This window comes from Amblyomma americanum, chromosome 6 (genome assembly GCF_052857255.1).
Source record: "Amblyomma americanum isolate KBUSLIRL-KWMA chromosome 6, ASM5285725v1, whole genome shotgun sequence".
Classification (NCBI taxonomy): domain Eukaryota; kingdom Metazoa; phylum Arthropoda; class Arachnida; order Ixodida; family Ixodidae; genus Amblyomma; species Amblyomma americanum.
This window is the reverse complement of record NC_135502.1, coordinates 87505217-87522522: the sequence shown is the minus strand read 5'-3', so window position 1 is coordinate 87522522 and position 17306 is coordinate 87505217. Positions and strand designations below refer to the sequence as shown.

Below are 17306 nucleotides of genomic sequence, written 5' to 3'. Positions count from 1 at the left end.
ATATGAACTGTCTTCAGCAGAAGGCATGGTCCCACATATACCATGCGGCTGATGACAAATGCCTGTATAAGGCGAAGGGTGATTCTGCTAATTAATCGGGCAACTTGTTCACCCACGTCACTAAGATATTGTAGTGTGAGTGAATTATTGCCCCCTGTGGTTGACATGAATCCCGAGCATTTTGAATGATTCCACTTCATGAACTGGGGTGTCGCTGATCTGGACTTCTATGGTGTCTTACTTCTTCTGTTATCGAAGGCTTTGAACACACATGCTCCGCAGAAAAAAATCAAAGCTTCTTATCATTCGACATCCGATGGCGGCGAAGAAGGCAGAAACAGTCCCCGTATTGCAAGCTCAGAATGTACAAGGTGGAGAATGACAATTTATTTCTGCAATAATAACACAACACTTTGCAGAATAAGGACATTGACATACCAGCCGGATTTTAAACATATTATACACCTATCAAAACGGTCATCGGAGAGCAATAGTGTTACCAAGCCGAGCCAGTGAAACTCGACAAGGAAAAAGACCGTGACTTCAGCACCATTCAAGGGCACGCGCTCAATTTAGCAACAACAAAATAGCTTTGCGGAAACCAGCATTTCTGCATCTTTGAGGCATGAGACCATCGAACGCCGCGGCCAAGCATCGAGGGCTTATTTAAGATAAAAACTGAGAAACCGACGCAGGCATCGAGGCACTCAAGCAGTACCGAACTGGCGTTAAAGCTCGGAATCCGGACACGAACGCGACAAGTGAGGAGGTCAAGAATTCACTTCTGTATTAAGATACCGCTTTATAGCACGCCTGTAGGATAGTTATATAAAGCGCAACTGTACTCCTAAGCACTGGTTGCTGCGCTTCGTATATAGGATTCTAGAGCCGACGTTACTGCCAATGTACCAAAAGCGGCCGCATCCATATAAAACTCTCAAATTGCGGAAGCATGCGGCTAAAACTTTATTTGCCGGCGCAGACGCTGGATGCTCACCGGACCCGCAAGAGATCGTCAACGGCTACTACAACGTAAGTGGCGAGGAGACATGCTGGAGGTCACCGGCCGAAGGATCTGTCACACGCTACCACTGCCTTGAAGGGTACGAACTGCGAGGACCAAGGCAGCTGGTGTGCCGCAAGGGCTCCTGGGTGGCGCCACCTTCTCCGGTAACATCCTCAGGAGAATAGCCGCCTATGGCAGTGGCTAGAACCATCAAAACCGTCATCTGTGGTGAGCCAAGCACACTCGTGCCGACCAGGATTCGGGCCCAGTGTGTCGTTGCGGTTGGTTAGATGGTAGCTAGCAGTAGTTGCCGTGACGCTGCAAACTACGGCAAAAAGTGGTGTTTGGAAAAATATCGAGGCTCCAGAAGTCATCACTGTGGTATCGTGAACGATATAAACAATCCTGGGTGTTACAAGAACAGCCTCCCTAGAAAAAATAATTTAAGTTATAAAAAAGACTTGACACACACGCGACCCGTACGCACAGGTGTCATAATCCGAGTTTTCGATCATTGCTCTTTTCCATGACATGTGTACGTAACCGCTCGTTGTAATGCCTTTCCCGTAAGCATTTCAGAGCCTTCGTTTGTTGTTTATCCTATTTCTTTTAACGGACATGTGGAAAAGTCATCTCCCTTTGCTCTCTCCCCTTTCTATCTTACCCTCCGTTCCCCTTCCCACGTGTAGGGTAGCATACCGGGCGTCGCCTAGTTAGCCTCCCTGCCTTTCCGTTCGCCTCTCTCTCTCTCTCTCTCTCTCTCTCTCTCTCTCTCTCTCTCTCTCTCTCTCTCTCTCTCTATTTAGTTTATTCCGAAGCACGGCGGGATTATTTGCGGGCAAAGAAATTGATTAAATGTTGCCATGCTTGATAAATGAAAAAGAATTGTAACAGTGGAGTGAATGGTATAGTGAAGTAGAACAAATGTTAAGATTGCATATTGAGAAACGGCTTGTTTTGCGCAGTTTTTTTGCGATGTGCTTAGAGACGTATCAGCACCACAGATGCAAGCTTAAATGCTTAGTCTATTCGAATTAACGAAGTTTCGTTTAGCTGAAAACCTGTATATCAGGCGAACAGGAATTATTTTCATGTTCATCGTTCATGTGCCCTCGTTTCAGAAATTAACGGCCAAGCTGATGTGGAACGAAATCGCTTGCTCACTGCCATTATGTCAACGTTGTCTGCACTCCTGTCGTTTCGTTTGACGCTGAATTTGACGTAGAAGCCACTAGCAACTACGGCAACTCTCGGGATTTGCCTAAGCTACCCGGCAGCTAGGCAAAGGTGAGAATATAATCTCATTCACTCTCTGCTCTTAGTTTTCGGTGCCTACGAAAAGAAAATTTGGTCTCAGAAAAAAAAACATGCTTTGGCGAAAGTTGAAATTTTTTAGAAAATTTATTAGACCTTGCCGGGGTTGGACATTCATTGTATAAGCGCACATTCCGGGTTGCTCAGCGAAATTTAACAGTGCTGCCTTCTAGCATTTTCTTAAACCTGATCCTCCGTTTTGAACATACAGCAGTGAACGGAAATATTTGATATTCCAGTTTTTTTTATTTACTTTTTTTACTGCACTAAAATTTGCGCACGCGTGGTTAGTGGGACGACAATATAAGACTTTTTACACTAGGGCAACAAATTTTTATAATAATATTAGGCGAAATTTTGTTCCCACAGCAAATTTTTTGAACATCAGCTTTCTGCGTTGCGTGAAGGCGTCAGCACTTATATGATTTTCTTATTACAAAATAGCGCAACAGTTTAAACAATGCCATTTAACAATAACCAAATGCGTCAATTCTTTTCACGCAAGTGTATTCGGGCGGTCACTGCTTGACTCCGCTGAAGCATGGAGTCTAGAAAAGTGTCAGTGAACGTCAAAATCATGTTTCTCTGCTTTTCCACCAGCGGCTTCTCAACTTCTTGCTCGACGCTGCTGGCTGTGTTGTGCCTCCGACGATGCGTGATGCTTGCGCCGAAACAATCAATTGAAACACTCTCATTAGCCCCAATTGGTCAGTCTATAAGGTTCACCGTCCTATTCTTCGTAGAGGAAGCGTAGAGGAGTGCTTCAGCTCGTAATTCTGTTGAAACACTTGCCCGAGTTCAAGATTATTTTGTCCCTAGTCACCATGGAAACATAAATATAAAAAATGCCCTGAGAAACCTCTTCGCTTATGGCTCCTTGCATTCAGGAGAAAAACTCCACGAACAGAAAATCAGCCCTGTGCCATTACGTTCTCGTCTCCCTGGTTTAAAATGAGAAGTTCATAACTGCTGTACACAAGTTCCGTTTGGGGTGACGTATACAACAAATCCCATCGTTCCCACACGAAAATAACTTCGATTTTTGTAACAAAATTACTCTTTTCAATTCGCGGTGTATCCACACCGGGTGTTCCTTTATCTACATCATCCTGGAAGCCCAATTCTTTTCCCAGATGTGTAAGGTTGGAGCTGGGCTCTTGTCGTTTAGTTCAGCACGCCGCACATGACATATAACTGTCCACGTAGTTACTGTGAAGCTTAATAAGAGGGCCAGATATTCGGAAATATCAATAACACTCAGCCTATATGTTTTTATGTTTGCGCGAACAATGCCTTTCTCAACAACTTGATTGGCCGTTGTTGTCTATCCTGCCAAAATCAAAAAAACGAAACTTCCTCAGAACCGATATATCCTCAAAACTCGTGAAGGCACGCAGAGCGCTACTTTTAAATTCAGTGAAAGCTGATCGTGTTTCATTTGAACTGCTTTGATGTTGTTGTGCGAAGCTCACACTCAGCCCACTTCTTATAAATTATGCGGTATCAAACGCAACCGCAGGACATGTCACTGGGAAATGACTGCAAGTTAATAATAATTTAGGACAGACAGAAAAGGAATGCAATCAAGCACCCGTTAGAGAACAAAAATGAAGAACAACTTGAATGCAAACAGTTACGCTCCCAATAATAGTTGGCGGAAAAGGAGGAGATTATTGCCTCATAATATATTCAGAAATAGCAAATATAGGCTTTTTGTGTTTGCGATATTTTGAACTTATACAAAAACTATTAAAATATCCCTTTGTTTCTTGTTTTATGCTCACCTAGAGGCACACTCGTCAAAATGGAAAACAAGGACATTGTAAATTTTTATGTGCATAAGGTAACGCGGCTTATTACGAACTGCATGATAACAATTTTGTTCTAAATACCTGGCTTGAAATGAAGAAAAGGACATCATGTGTCTTGCATATTAATGTAGTTCATAATACTGCGTTCGACTAATTCTTTATACAACGGCCTCTCAAGCTTTGATGCCGTTACGTTTAAGTATCTAATATCCGAAATATAAAAAAGGTGTTCACATACTTATTTCTTTTCCGATTTTTAGAGACCAGTCAACCAGCTTTCACATCAGAGTTTTCACGAAGGCCAACAGGCGATTCGAGAAGTGTACCGCTGGGAAATTGAACAGCGCCTCTATGACTGATGTTTGCTGCCTTGATAGATCCAGTGTGCAGCGCCAAAGGTGAGCTGCGTCAGGAATACTGGACGCCTTGTTAAAGTGCATTTAATATATCATCTCTGCTCAATTTCCAATCCGACTGCCCTCCACCCAGGTATAAGATATGGGTGCAGTAATGCAATGCAATATTACAATATAACCACGCATAACTTTACATGCTCTCAACTGAACCACAAATACTGAAACATACCCAGCAAAAAAAAAAAAAAAGAAATCTTTTCGCCCTTGTCGTCTCTTCACTTCCACGGAAGAAGGCCACTCAAAAAGCGATTAAGGGCCAAGAGTATAATGGTATGATCGCTGAGTGTTAAGAATTCAGCAGTATTTTTATCGGTGGTGATCGCTCATAACACTGCTTTGCTATTTCTTTCTCTTGCTCACTTTTTTTTCAGTTTGTGCCTGGCAGAGGGGATTTTAAAAAGCTTCACTCGCTTGCCTTACGCCATGCGGCACAAGTAGCGTACACAAACTGCACCACGGCTCATCGTATTGACTTTGTAGGTGGTAGCGTGTACTGGTTGACGAGGTACAACGAATAACAAGGGAAACTGCAGCCATGAGATGACTGGACAAGCAACCGTAAACTTAGTGCCACGCTCAACACACTGCCTGCCCTTTCGTAATAAAGGCTTTTCGTACCAAATTACACTTGTATGCTTTTTTTTTGTTTTCATTCACTCCCTCGGTGAAAGAACTCCACATCTAACTGCTGCATTGTGCGGCTTGTGGTCACTCCGCACGGTAACACTTTTACATTCTGCTCCTTCGACCCTCCTGAAGAAGCTTTAATAACTAGAATTAGAAGCTTTAATCACTTATTTGATCCAATTCTAGCTTCTAATTCATAATTAGAAGCTTTTATTACTGAATTAGAAGCTTGAATCACGGCCTTAGAAGCTTTAATCACTGATGCTATGTGTTCAGCGCCCTCACCAACTCCGAGCGGAAATAAATTTGTACAAATACTCGCCATGGCCAAATCGTACCTGGCATCTCGATGATGCGATTGGCTGTACCCGCCCCCGCCCAGATCCCCACGTGCGCTCGCTCCAATGGACATCTGGATCATGTGGCCACAGGTGGAGCCTCATCGACAGCGCCACTATGCGGTCAAGTGCCTCGGAGCACATGACAATTGACCCTTAGTACTGCCTGGTAGAGTATGGTTGTAGGCCAGCATGTGAGGCATAATAGGCCCGAAAACCTGCAAAATATACCAATTGGTGGAAGTAAACGCGATAATGCGCTGTCTCTTTCCGTTGAGTCCAGTTTTTTTTTGGTCCTTGGGGCCTATTATATTTTGACGCGGCTATAATATTCGTTGCAGCATCTTCATACAGCGCCCCAGAAAGATGACGGTCATTAACAAGCTAATAATATGCATGCGCCCAAATTTAATATGTATTAAGAGAGATAAGCGTTGGATCAAGCGGCTCCCGTGCATTGTTTTGTTACAGCAGATGGTAAGTGAATCCAGCTTTTGACATCCTGAGCCAGATATTTATTACAAACAAAAATCGTCGCAACGAAAAACACTCTCCTAAGAATAATAATAAAAGTTAATCAGCTGCATAACACCTCTAAATCTTGGCCGGATCAGCAGTTGTGGGCGTACGTGATGAAACCTTTGCGGTAAGTACTGTGTGTTATAGTTCTGTTCAGTATTGCTTTGTTTGCACTCCGCAAACTTGCAGAGTGCGACAGCTTCAGTAGAGCCCAGAATAATGGTAGGTATTACTATGCATGGCCTCACCTTTGGTTGACATGCATTTCCTTTATAAAACAAATCCACTCTTATAGCATAAATTTAGGTCAATGTTTGCCTTACTGTTCTTTAGCATTTTGGGTTAACTTTACAAGCACTAGCCAAGAGATCACACTTCACTTTGCTCAGGTTCTTCTCCTCACTTCTGCGTTAGATCATTGCACTCTGCGTACAAGGTTTGTACTTAGCTTACGGGGACCAAGTAGCTAGTTTATGCATTTTGCCTCAAATTTTCTCCTCACTGAGGTATATTGCAGTGGTTTCCCCTACCCCATCATCCGCTTCTTCGTTGCTTTTTTTTTTCGGTTATCAGTATCAAAGGCTGTAGTCCAGTAGTTACGTGCACTGATTACGTACTACTGATAGTGAAAATATTAAGCAAACATATAACCCATACTCCAGAAAGAAGCTTATATTATATTTCTGTGTTTATCTTGAAATAACAACTATGGAAAATTTAGAAAAGACCAAATATATGCATAAGAGTCCTAACTGGGGAGTAATTGATGACTGCCTCGTTATGGAGCGTTCTTTTAATATTCTTTCTATCTGTGCAAATGAGAATAGTAAATTTCACGTCGAGGGCTGTACTCGGTCCTCGCTCCTGGTATGGTGCCGCCTTCATGCGCCCTAACTGCAAAAAGTATCGCATTCGCGTGTTGGCCAAAGAAAGCGCTAACAGCAATCACAGTGATAACAGGATCTCTGATATCAAAGTGGGCCTGAGCCATAGGAAGAGGCATGTGAAAAGGGATATAAAATGACCTGAGAATATTGCATCCCATGCGCGCCAACGTGTTCAGTGCAACGTGTAATTGGTTTGGTTTGCTTAATAGGATTTAACGCCCCAAAGCGGCTCAGGCTTTGAGGGACGCCGGTGCGGAGGGCCCCCAAATAATTTCGACCACCTGGGGATCTTTAACGAGCCCTGACATCACACAGAATACAGGTCTCGAGCATTTCGCCTTCGTTGTAATGCGAGCGCCGCGGCCCGGTGCGAACCCACATCTTTCGGGTCAGCAGCCGAGTACCATATCCACTGAGCCACCGCGGCGGCTGGTAAGGAAGTGAACGCAGATGGTGACAAGTGTATTCGGTATAACTATCGCTTTAACGTTTTTGATCTGCACGAGGGATACACACATTGGAGTCCTCTTTAGTCCGCTGTCAAGCAACAAGTCCTGTGTGTTCAGACTACGAAATACTGTTTTCTGCGCTACCATTTTAACGCGGTAGCATTAATGCTCCCCTTCAGCTGAGAATTCGGCGGAGCGAGAGAAACTGCGGATTGGTCGGAAAGATACTAACGTCAAACGGGATTTAAACGCCAAAAAGATTGTGTATAAGGTGGCATTGTGACTCAAACGTCATTATGACGCGTTAAGAGTGTTAAGTAAACTGATTGCACTGAAAAGAAAACTGGGATGAGATCATAATCGAGTCCGTGCCCCTTTGGCGCCGAGTAAAAAAGTCTACCCCTAGGCCACCGAGACACGTTTGTTCGGCTTGGTTAAAGTGTGAGAGAGAGAATAAACATTTATTTGTAAAAAGGAGACCAGAGCGGTTTGTGAGTGGGGTCCTCGCGTGTCTCATGCGGCAGTGTCCGTGTGTGGGAACTGATGTGCAAGGAGGACCCCAGGGCGCTTAAAGGAGAATTAACGCTATCCCGTCTTATACTTAAAGCGGAGCTTGAAAACGCCATATTTATGTTAATGTATGGGCAATGAACACGCACTTCATTAAGTTATGAGACCATTCTGATCAAAAATTTTTTGATACCAGATATAAGCAAAATTAGTAGTCTGTAATAAGTATGTTGTTTTCGTTTTGTTACAGTCCATTTGTTACAGTACAGCATCGTTTTGTTACAGCTCATTCAGTAATAAATCGCATTTTATAAAACACAATTTGAAAAATTGAGTTTTATAAAAAAAAATGCTCTTCAAAAGTGTCATCATACTTAAGGACCCTTGTTGATCTTCGCAGCGTGTTGGTGGCAAACTTCGTTGAATTAATAGCTTTAATGACTGAAGAAGGCTAGGTGTAGTAACCTAGCCTGCACTAAGCAAAAAATTCTGGCTGCTGGATATTCTTTGTATCGGTAAAAGAGATGCCGCGCTGTAAAGAGCGAAGAGAAAAAGTAATAAAAAGAAGCTAAAAATCCAAGTGACGCGTAGAACGCATAAGTCGTTTAACGAGATTACGTGCAGGCGGGGAAGCACGAGATTGGCTTCGACTGCTGCGGCCAAATGGGCCATGTGAGGCGATTGCGAACCACTACACAGGGATGCAGCGCTATCACCAGACGGCTAGCGCCAGGCGTGAATAATTAGCAGCGTTTTATACACGAAGCATCCTTGACGCTGCATTACTCCCACGCAGTGTCACCAAGCGAAGCTCAATCATTTCCTTAACCTTGCTCACTCTGCTTCCTTCACTCCTCATCACAGCCAACTTACGTGCATTGCAGGCGACTTAGGTGTACGAACTTTCAATCGGCGTACGCAGATGATATACTGCATGTTTCAAAACGCATACTTCAGATAGAATAAATATAAATTTTGATTTGTTGGGGTATACAGCACTGAACAGTAGGGCGTACACTTAGTGACAGTGATACTGAAGTCGTTAATGAACGTAGAAGAGTACTTACATGAGGTGTCAGGACAACATCACGCAATTTTTGCATCCCATGCAAAAATGACACGTCGATGTGCCTGCGAATAAGTTTTATCTTTCGATGTGTCTTTCAAGTCCACAGTGACGGGATTTGAAGGCACAGGCTCCTTTGCGAAGCCATGCAACCGTAGAAAGCCGAGCACCAGGCCGGGGTATAGCTCGTACTCATTTTGAGAAAACCGCTGGCTACAGGGCCAGCAGCGGCAGTGGAACCCACCACCTCCCGAAGCCAAGGCGGGAGGTGGTCACGAAGCCACGGCCCCCAGCCCGAACAACGAACTGCCCCAACGGCAAGGAAACTGAGGCCCATCTTTTTCCCTTTCCTGCCTAGCCTTGACGTCAGAGCCACAGGTTATCGGAAGTGTAGTGCACAATTTGTTTAGGCCTTCAAATTCGGTGAGGCGTTGACACTCAAAATAAAAACGAAATCACCAGAAGTGAGGCGTCGGGAATAAAATCAATGTCAGCGCTTCATTTGTCAGTGTCAAATTAGTTATAATTGCCACGTCGAATCCGCGAGGTTAGCCTGCCTTCGACCTCCGTGTCGCTTCCACCTTAATACTTGTTCATCAGCTGTTAAAGGAATTACCTTCTTTAGACAATTGCGTTTCCACAGCGTTGGTTGTTTACTTTCTCTGTAGTGTTTTTACGCAACTACTGTGTCGTTATTTGCGCAGTCCAACTTATGTTCAAGTAAACAGTGTACCCGCTCACCTCGGGTGCTGAATTAGTGTCGTGATAATTTTTGGGATTCGTGTTTGTTCTTGAAGTAGCGCTTGTTCCAATAGCAATCTTCTTTTTTTTTGAACGAAAAGGAGATTGGTTACCACCATAGGATATAATTTCGTTTCCCGTTGTTTTGAGCCAGAATACCCGTTTTCGCGCAGTTATGAGAGATAAAGTTTTCAATTAAGAATAATTTTGGCCCACATTATAGATGTTATTTCGTCTTCACTGCCACGACAACCATCAACAAGGTGTAAGAATGTTAATGTAAATTTTCATTTATCCCACGTCCCCGCCTGCAGGATAATGCAACAATAATTAGTTATGAGGCGAGGGAAGGTGCTTTTACTGCCTCGCTCAGAGTTTACAAGTAAAAAGCGCCCTGAGGGAAGGAACGAAGGGCGGAGAAAAGAAAGGAAAAGAGTGACATTACTCTCGAGGACCCTGAATAAATTCCACCGCCTCGGATTTTTTCACGCACTCTGACTAAGCGCGTACTGGTGGACGAGCTGGTTGGAGACTAATACGAAAATATGCCAGAACGGCAGACAGAGAAGAACACATGAGACACACGTACACACACGTACCGCTCAGCACACAAGCGCCTTTTTCATCTCGTCGTCATCGAGCTGGCGCCGCCGCAACAGGTGTTTGAGCTGGCAACATCGTACTGTGGGGCCGGATGTGACACCCACTTAGCCAGCACGTCGGGTGGGTTCCGAAATACGCACTGCGAACACTGCAGAGCAAATATGCCGGCAATTGTTGAGTGAAATACTATTCGTGCGCTGACGCGTAATTATCTTGTTTTAATCAGCTTTGTTCCGGTTAACAGACTCGACTGTCTGGCGGACTGTTTCCTTAACACGCACGCAGAAGCAACTTCAGAAAATCCAGTAAAGGCTTCCAGAAGTGTGACAAATAGCCCTATAATAAGAACAATAAACATGTGATGGTCTGCGTGGATGCCGAGTAGACTTCCGATTGCAATGTAGACTTTTAAAACCAGCATGTATTAGTATACAGAGCTTTATCTATCACTATCACCAGCAGCATTACATTTGACTTGAAGCGCCACGCGTAGTCATTGGCAAAAAAAGAAAAGCGGCATTTGTTATTGGGAAGCACGCAAACATAGTTACCATTGAATTAATTTAAATAGACGCATACACATGCAGTTACTTTCGCTGTTTTTTATAAGAACTTTTTAAATTATTTAGCATTATTTCAATTCCAGAACACGGCTACGAATTTCTACAAGCTTAGGCCGTAAAAGAACCGGAAAAGGGATTTTGTTTCGTACCAAGTAAAACAGCCATCAGCAAGGAAAACCCGAACAAAAAATAATTATTATCAAGCATGGTTAACGCAAATTTAAATGGGAAGTGATTTCGTTGACAATGCACCTTCACCGCAGGCGGTACTCCGGAACATAGTTTGCACTTCTGTTCAGAGAACGGATGACTAGTCAGCTCATGAGTGCATCTGAGACCGAGCGCTTTCAGCCCGCCGATGAGCTGAGGAAGCATTGCTTAGACGCCCAGCTGCTTGCACGCAATCAGGTTGCTTTGATGGGCACGATACACGAGCACTATTGGGACACCAGAGAAGAAAAGCCAGGAAATTGCAGTCCACGGGAAAAAAAAATATAGAAGCACGTAGGCGGGAGTGCAGTGAGTTCAAGGTAAACGCGAAACCAGTGACTGCGCGCATTCAAGCTAAGTACCAGTCCTCTGCTCCTTAGCGGCAAAGTGCCCGTTCTCACTAAACGTGCGCCTATGACCATCACCCAGTAAAAACAGCTTCTCTTCCTCAAGTTGCCCTTTTCATCGCGTACGACTTAGAACAGCCACGTGTCTCGAGCAAAGACTGGAGGTGAAGGAATAGGTGGTCAAAAAGCTCAGCTCTGCTAATTTCCAGAAATAAAGGAAGCACACCAAGGGAGTGCCAGTGTAAAAGAAACGAAAAAGGCTGCCTACACTGAGCATAAAAATGCCGGTGACGAATGACCGCGATAACCAGCAGAGAGGAATCCCGTATGTCATCTGGCTTCCTCCCAGGTACTGCGCCCTTTAAGCCAGAGATAAAACGAACAAATAAATACAGCGCGACAAGAAGAGCAAGCGGTAGTTCGCAGCGATTCCATTGCGAAATGAACTTTGTCCCCCTGAGGAATGGCAAGCAGGGTAATGTGTGTGAGCGCGTCTTCTCTGTCCGGCAAAGGGGTAGATGTCTCTTCCGTTCTCTTGCGTCAGCCAGCCCTCGGAAAAGCCCTTGGGGCTGCTCACAGATTACGATCCTTTCTTCCTTTTACTGTACACTTTCTCATTTCGCTCTTACTATCATGCAGCCTTAGCATTTGTTCTCGTGATGTAGTCTCGTCTGCCTGCAGCTCTTCACTGAGGAAGGCGATTATGAACGGCTCCTGCTCAGCTATTGTTCCAGTTTACTTTTTGGTCTATACTTGAATATAGTGCTCGATTCTTTAGTTATTTAGAGTATACCTCAAGGTTAAACAACGTTACATAGCGGTTCGGTTAAAAAAGCAAAACTAAATACAAAATTAAAGAAGGCCCAAGGTTAAATACGCTTTTCCGTGAAGATATAATGATAGACTTCGTAAATACCACTGCACGTGCTGCAATGCATCATTTATGAATCGCCTTTAGAAGTTCCCGCCTGCCACTAGCATGGAGGCGGAAGAAGCGCAGTAGGTTTCCACTAGCCCTCACATAGCCTTCAGCAGTGTTATTTCCGGATGAACAAGAGAGTGCCGCAGAATATAGCACGGCTTCTGTTCTGTCATTATAAAATGAAATGCGACGCATAATGGTGGAAGTTTCTTGAATTTTCGCGTTGTTTTCAGCGTTTTCACCCCACTTAGGAAAACAAAGCAAGCTAGTCAAACACCAGAAAACGTGAAGAAGGGCACCGAAAGGTGTTCTTGTCATGGTGAAAATTGTTTGTAGCAACACTAGGAGAAAAATATGTATAACGCTGCACGGCAAAAAATGCGCGAAGAGGGAGGAATATTGCACAAATTTTTCGTTTTCTATACAACCAGGAAAGCTCCTTCATTAGTGATTCGTCTGTCCAGTGTTCTGTGGGACAAAAGGAACCCGCAAAATAGTTGCATTGTACTAGCAAGCGTAGTTTACGTTAAAAAACAGCACAAAACAAAAAGGAATGCGGACACGGCCTTTAGAGTCTCAAACTTAGTATAACTCTTCAACATGGGTATCAAGTTCGTCAGCAGTGCTCAGAAGAGGGCGAAAATTAAAAACAATAAGTACGGCGGTTCCTGCAGATGTAAGGATAGGTATAAACACAGCTTACCCTTTCGAATCAATCTCGTTCCGCTGCTTACCGTTATTTCAAGTATCTCGAGGAATGTTCCATCGCTCATTGATGGCAGGACTCCGATGGGAGACGAAGTGCTCGGGAACATGCACACAGCGGGATGAACACTGTCACAAAGAGCTGGCACTAATACGGCGCAAGGTTGAATGTGCCTTCCGACGAACAGCGAAGACGAAACAGGACGGAGAAAAAAGGCAGTCCACCACAGCAGGCGGCAGCCTCGGCTTCCTGGGCATGCCAAAACTTGTCCCAGAATATTCGAGAAGCATCACTTTCAACACCTGCCAGCTGCTGGTTTTTCCCGAGCACCGGAGATACACAGTTCTTCAGCGCCGCCGCGTCCTCATACGGTCACAGCCCGTCGCGTTAACGTCTCGATTATCGGCCGTCGCCGCGAACTCCACAATCACGGGGTCGTGACGGAGCATTTGCCGGCCCGCATGGCGCGCTTGTGCGCCACTCGCTGTTGGGCACACGTAGACAGACGTGCTCTCCCAGTGGCAACGATGGGGGAAAATAGTCGCTTTGCCCAAGCTTTGAAAGAGCTGCCATCATCTCAGCCTCCTGTCCTAGCTTTTTCTTTTTTCTTGCTAGTACCCCGGGCGTTTTTCACATGACCTTCCGCTCTCGGGCATTTACTGTAAAGCCCCTGCGATCTGCTCTCTGTTCGCTGCTCGAATAAAGACGCCAACTAGGAATGGAAATTAGATACGCTGCTCGAATACAAACGCAAACTGAGAATGGCGAAAAGTGTGACGGTGACGCCGTGCGGTGGCCATTGGCGACTTGTGTTTCGGTTTCTGTATTCAGATGCTGAAAGTTCGAATATTCGATAAACAAAGCCGATTGACTAGTGGGAAAGAAGGAAACATGCAATTTGCGAAGGTGTAGTCTGCTCGTCGCGCGCAAGGTTGCTTATCACGTGGCGCTGAGGCGACAGTTTCAGGTCCATGCGATTGACGCTATGATGACAGGACAGCACCGCTAGCTCCATGTGGCATGCTGAAAACCTCCGCCAAAGAGATGCGTTTGCCTACGGACTAACACCACCGTAGAGTTAACAGCGCAGTTACAAACAAGTTTCCGTGCAAACCGTCTGCTGCTTTTTTTTTTCTTTTTGTCGTCCCTGTCGCGCTCGGTGCATCCCCAAATAGCATAACAAACCAACTCGCCGAGCAGAGAGTTTTACCGAACAACAAGGGGCACTCGCGGACGCCGGAGGCGGCCGGGGGTGTCGTCTGTGTGGTCATCTGCGGAGCTCCGCGGTTCGCTTTCATTCGCTAAATATGTTGTTTGAGAACATATTATGTTGTTTGAGAACACGTAGATACATCTACGTTGTATGGTTTTACCGAGTGATGACATGTAGCGCACGCAACAGCACGTTGAACTCCTCGAGACGCTTGTGCAATCTGGAGAGAAGCACAGAGAGGATATGTGCCTCAAGGGGTATACAACACACATTTTGTAACGTTTTAGAAGGATATCAGCTTCCAAGTTACGTTACTTATTTTTTCAAGGTCTTCTTTAAAGTACTCGCTAGCGGTTAACGAAAGGGCACCTTCATAGGGATGCTGCAAAGTAAGAACATAATTTTGAAAATTTTGTTTAGAGCTGTTTCTATGCGCCGCGCTCCTGCCGGCACCTGCACCCGAGGTAGCTCCGGCGCTCACATATTGAGGTGCTTTAAAAATACGTCGACTTTGAAATGACGTTGCATACTTGCAGTATCTGTTTCTGGATGCACAAAGTTTTCCAAAAAAACATTCTGCATGCGCCGCTGCAAACTTAACGTGAGAACTTCGCGCAGTGACAGAGAAGACCAGGAATTGAAATAACCTTGAATCACATGAGCACAGCGGAAGTGGATTGCGCGGAGCACGAGACGAAGTATTTCAGTGTCGTATGCCTTTTGTTCTCGAAAGTTTCAAAATGTGTTCAAGATCTGAAGGAAATTTTATCAGGCTTTGGACGTACAAAAGTAGAAAGCAAAATATTCATTGCATATGGAAGGCACCTGCCAACTTTCATGCATTAGCACAAGTGCACACGCGTCTGAATCCTTAATGCAAGTACCAAGTTAAGTTGCACGCCATGTATTACGGTCCTCGAGTGTCTGTCATCCTAATAGAATTGCTAGAGTAGTGGTTTGGGCTCGTTGGTCTGGATGCACGACTAGAGGAAGCAGCGTGGGTCCTGGCCGGTGTTTAAAAAGCTGCTCATTGCTCTCAATAAATTGTTGGTAGGTGGGCGCCTGTCCTCTCAGCTTCTGTATTCGTCCTCGGTTTTGCGCGCCGCTTGCTCTAGTTATTCCAATAAAATTACTTGTCGCGTTTTTTTCTAAGTTTCTGGTCAGCCCCATGCCACATGTTTTGCCCACTGGTCAAATCTCTTTTAAAGTAATTGGAATAATTTTATTTCTCCTGCGAAGCAATTTACGCGAAAGCGAGTGGCCCCTTGTTGTCTTCCAAAACAAATATACAGTACGATGTTTCAGATGTAGTTTTTTCTTTCTCCATTGCTTTGAACGTGTTTTCTTTAGAAATAAGAAGACAGAATTGTCCACTCACTCTTAAATACAGCTTTTCTTACATGGGTCCAAAGCCGTCAAAATCTCATAACATAGACATCTGAAAATCTTGTCGATAAAATGGTTTTCGGTATTCTTCCGATTGTTTGCTGTTACTTTTTGTTAATCACTACGGTAAGGTATTCTTTTTTGAGCAGAACTAAAATTCAGAAATAAAAATCAGGCGCGCCGAGAAGTAAGCCAAGCCAGAGCGGGCTTTCACTAAGGTGACGCTTGTTCGTGAACGCAAAGAGAAATTTCTGCTGAAGTTGTCGCCTCTCAATAAAAATATAAATATATAGAGGTAATAGCATAAAAGAAAAAAAAATGAGAAATGGTTATCAGAAGAAGCGTAATGAAAGGAACAAGCTACTCAAAACGAACAAATTCCCAACAAAACAACTTAACCCGGATTACTTCCTAAAAATAAACATGAGACTAAAGCGCCAGCTTCCCAGAGAAAGGGCTCTTTTGAATCTTACGCGATTCAAGCGGCGTAGAAAGGCCTGCTGGGAATAAAATTTCACATTCGGTAAATCTTGAATAGGCCGCATTGTCAGGTACAGTAAAGTGGTTTCGAGTGCTGTGCCAGAAAGATACGTGACGGGCTTTCTCTGAGGCTTTGTACCAGCAGAGTTTTCGACGTGTGAAATTGGAGCAAAATGCACCGCGCAATGCAGAGTTTGCCGAAATTCTGTTGTCCTGTACAAGGCCCTTTGTTGGCGGCAATCCTCTAAGCATCCTTTTTCCAGAATGAGCCGTGAACACTAAGCAGCCTACAGGAGCTGCCGCGGCAAAATAGACTTGAACGCATCGCAGGACTTTGGAGTATTTTCCGCCAAATGCGCTCTCGAAAAACAAACAGCAAAAAGAAGCTGCGCGTATAGCTGCAGTGGTATAGACCCGATAAGTCCTACTCGGTGGCTGTACTTAAGGAAAAGCGACCGCTCTAGCCAGCGCACCGAGCGAATTGCTCCCGAAAAGCAGGTGTCTCATTCTGTCTCCTTTCAGTGAGCTTGCACAAGATGGGTCATAGCGGAAAACCCGTCACTCATCACGTTGAAGCCTGGGAGTGCATCTGGTAAGCTTGGAGGAGCGTCGCGCCAGCTGTATTCATTGGGAGAAAGCTAAGGTAAGCTCGGAGGATCACGCCAACTGCAGCCAATGAAAGGCAGCTCGGGCCAGCCCGGAAAAGCTGCGCTCCAGCTGCAGCCAATGGGAGGAGGGGGTCGTGCCAATTGAAGCCGAATATAGATGAAGAGCGAGATTCGCTTTTGCGTGGACACGAAGATGCAAGAAGAGGTGAAGGATGAAGTCGCCAGAGGAATGTGCTGTGCAGCAAACCGAACATCATGAAAAAAGCAAGGCCTCCGACAGATTCCAAAGCCACACCGTGTACTCGGTGAGACGAACAGCAATGCAAAAGAAGAGAGCGCCTATGTGAGTCAACAGATCCAGTGGCAATAGCGAGGCGGCAAGCTGAAGCACAGTGGTGAAGACGGTATAGGTATAACCTTGCTAAACGTGTTGATGAAACGGATGAAGAGCGAGAAAGAAGAGGCGAATGATGAAGCTGGTGGAGGAGAGCGCAGTCGCGAGACTGCCGGACAGAGGGAGCGGCGACTCGAATCGCAACGAGAAGCTCAGGCAGCTCATCGCAAGTGGAAAGCCGTGGAACGAC

General features: G+C 45.0%; 1 pseudogene across 1 annotated transcript in view; it reads left to right on the top strand.

Moving 5' to 3' along the window:
* Positions 1-2270, top strand: part of LOC144094822 (uncharacterized) — a 45414-nt pseudogene extending 43144 nt beyond the window's left edge. Inside the window, exons 4-5 of the transcript XR_013306587.1 lie at positions 983-1234; positions 2128-2270. The product of XR_013306587.1 is annotated as an uncharacterized LOC144094822 (transcript). The remainder of the gene's footprint in view (positions 1-982; positions 1235-2127) is intronic.
* Positions 2271-17306: the final 15036 nt, after the last annotated feature.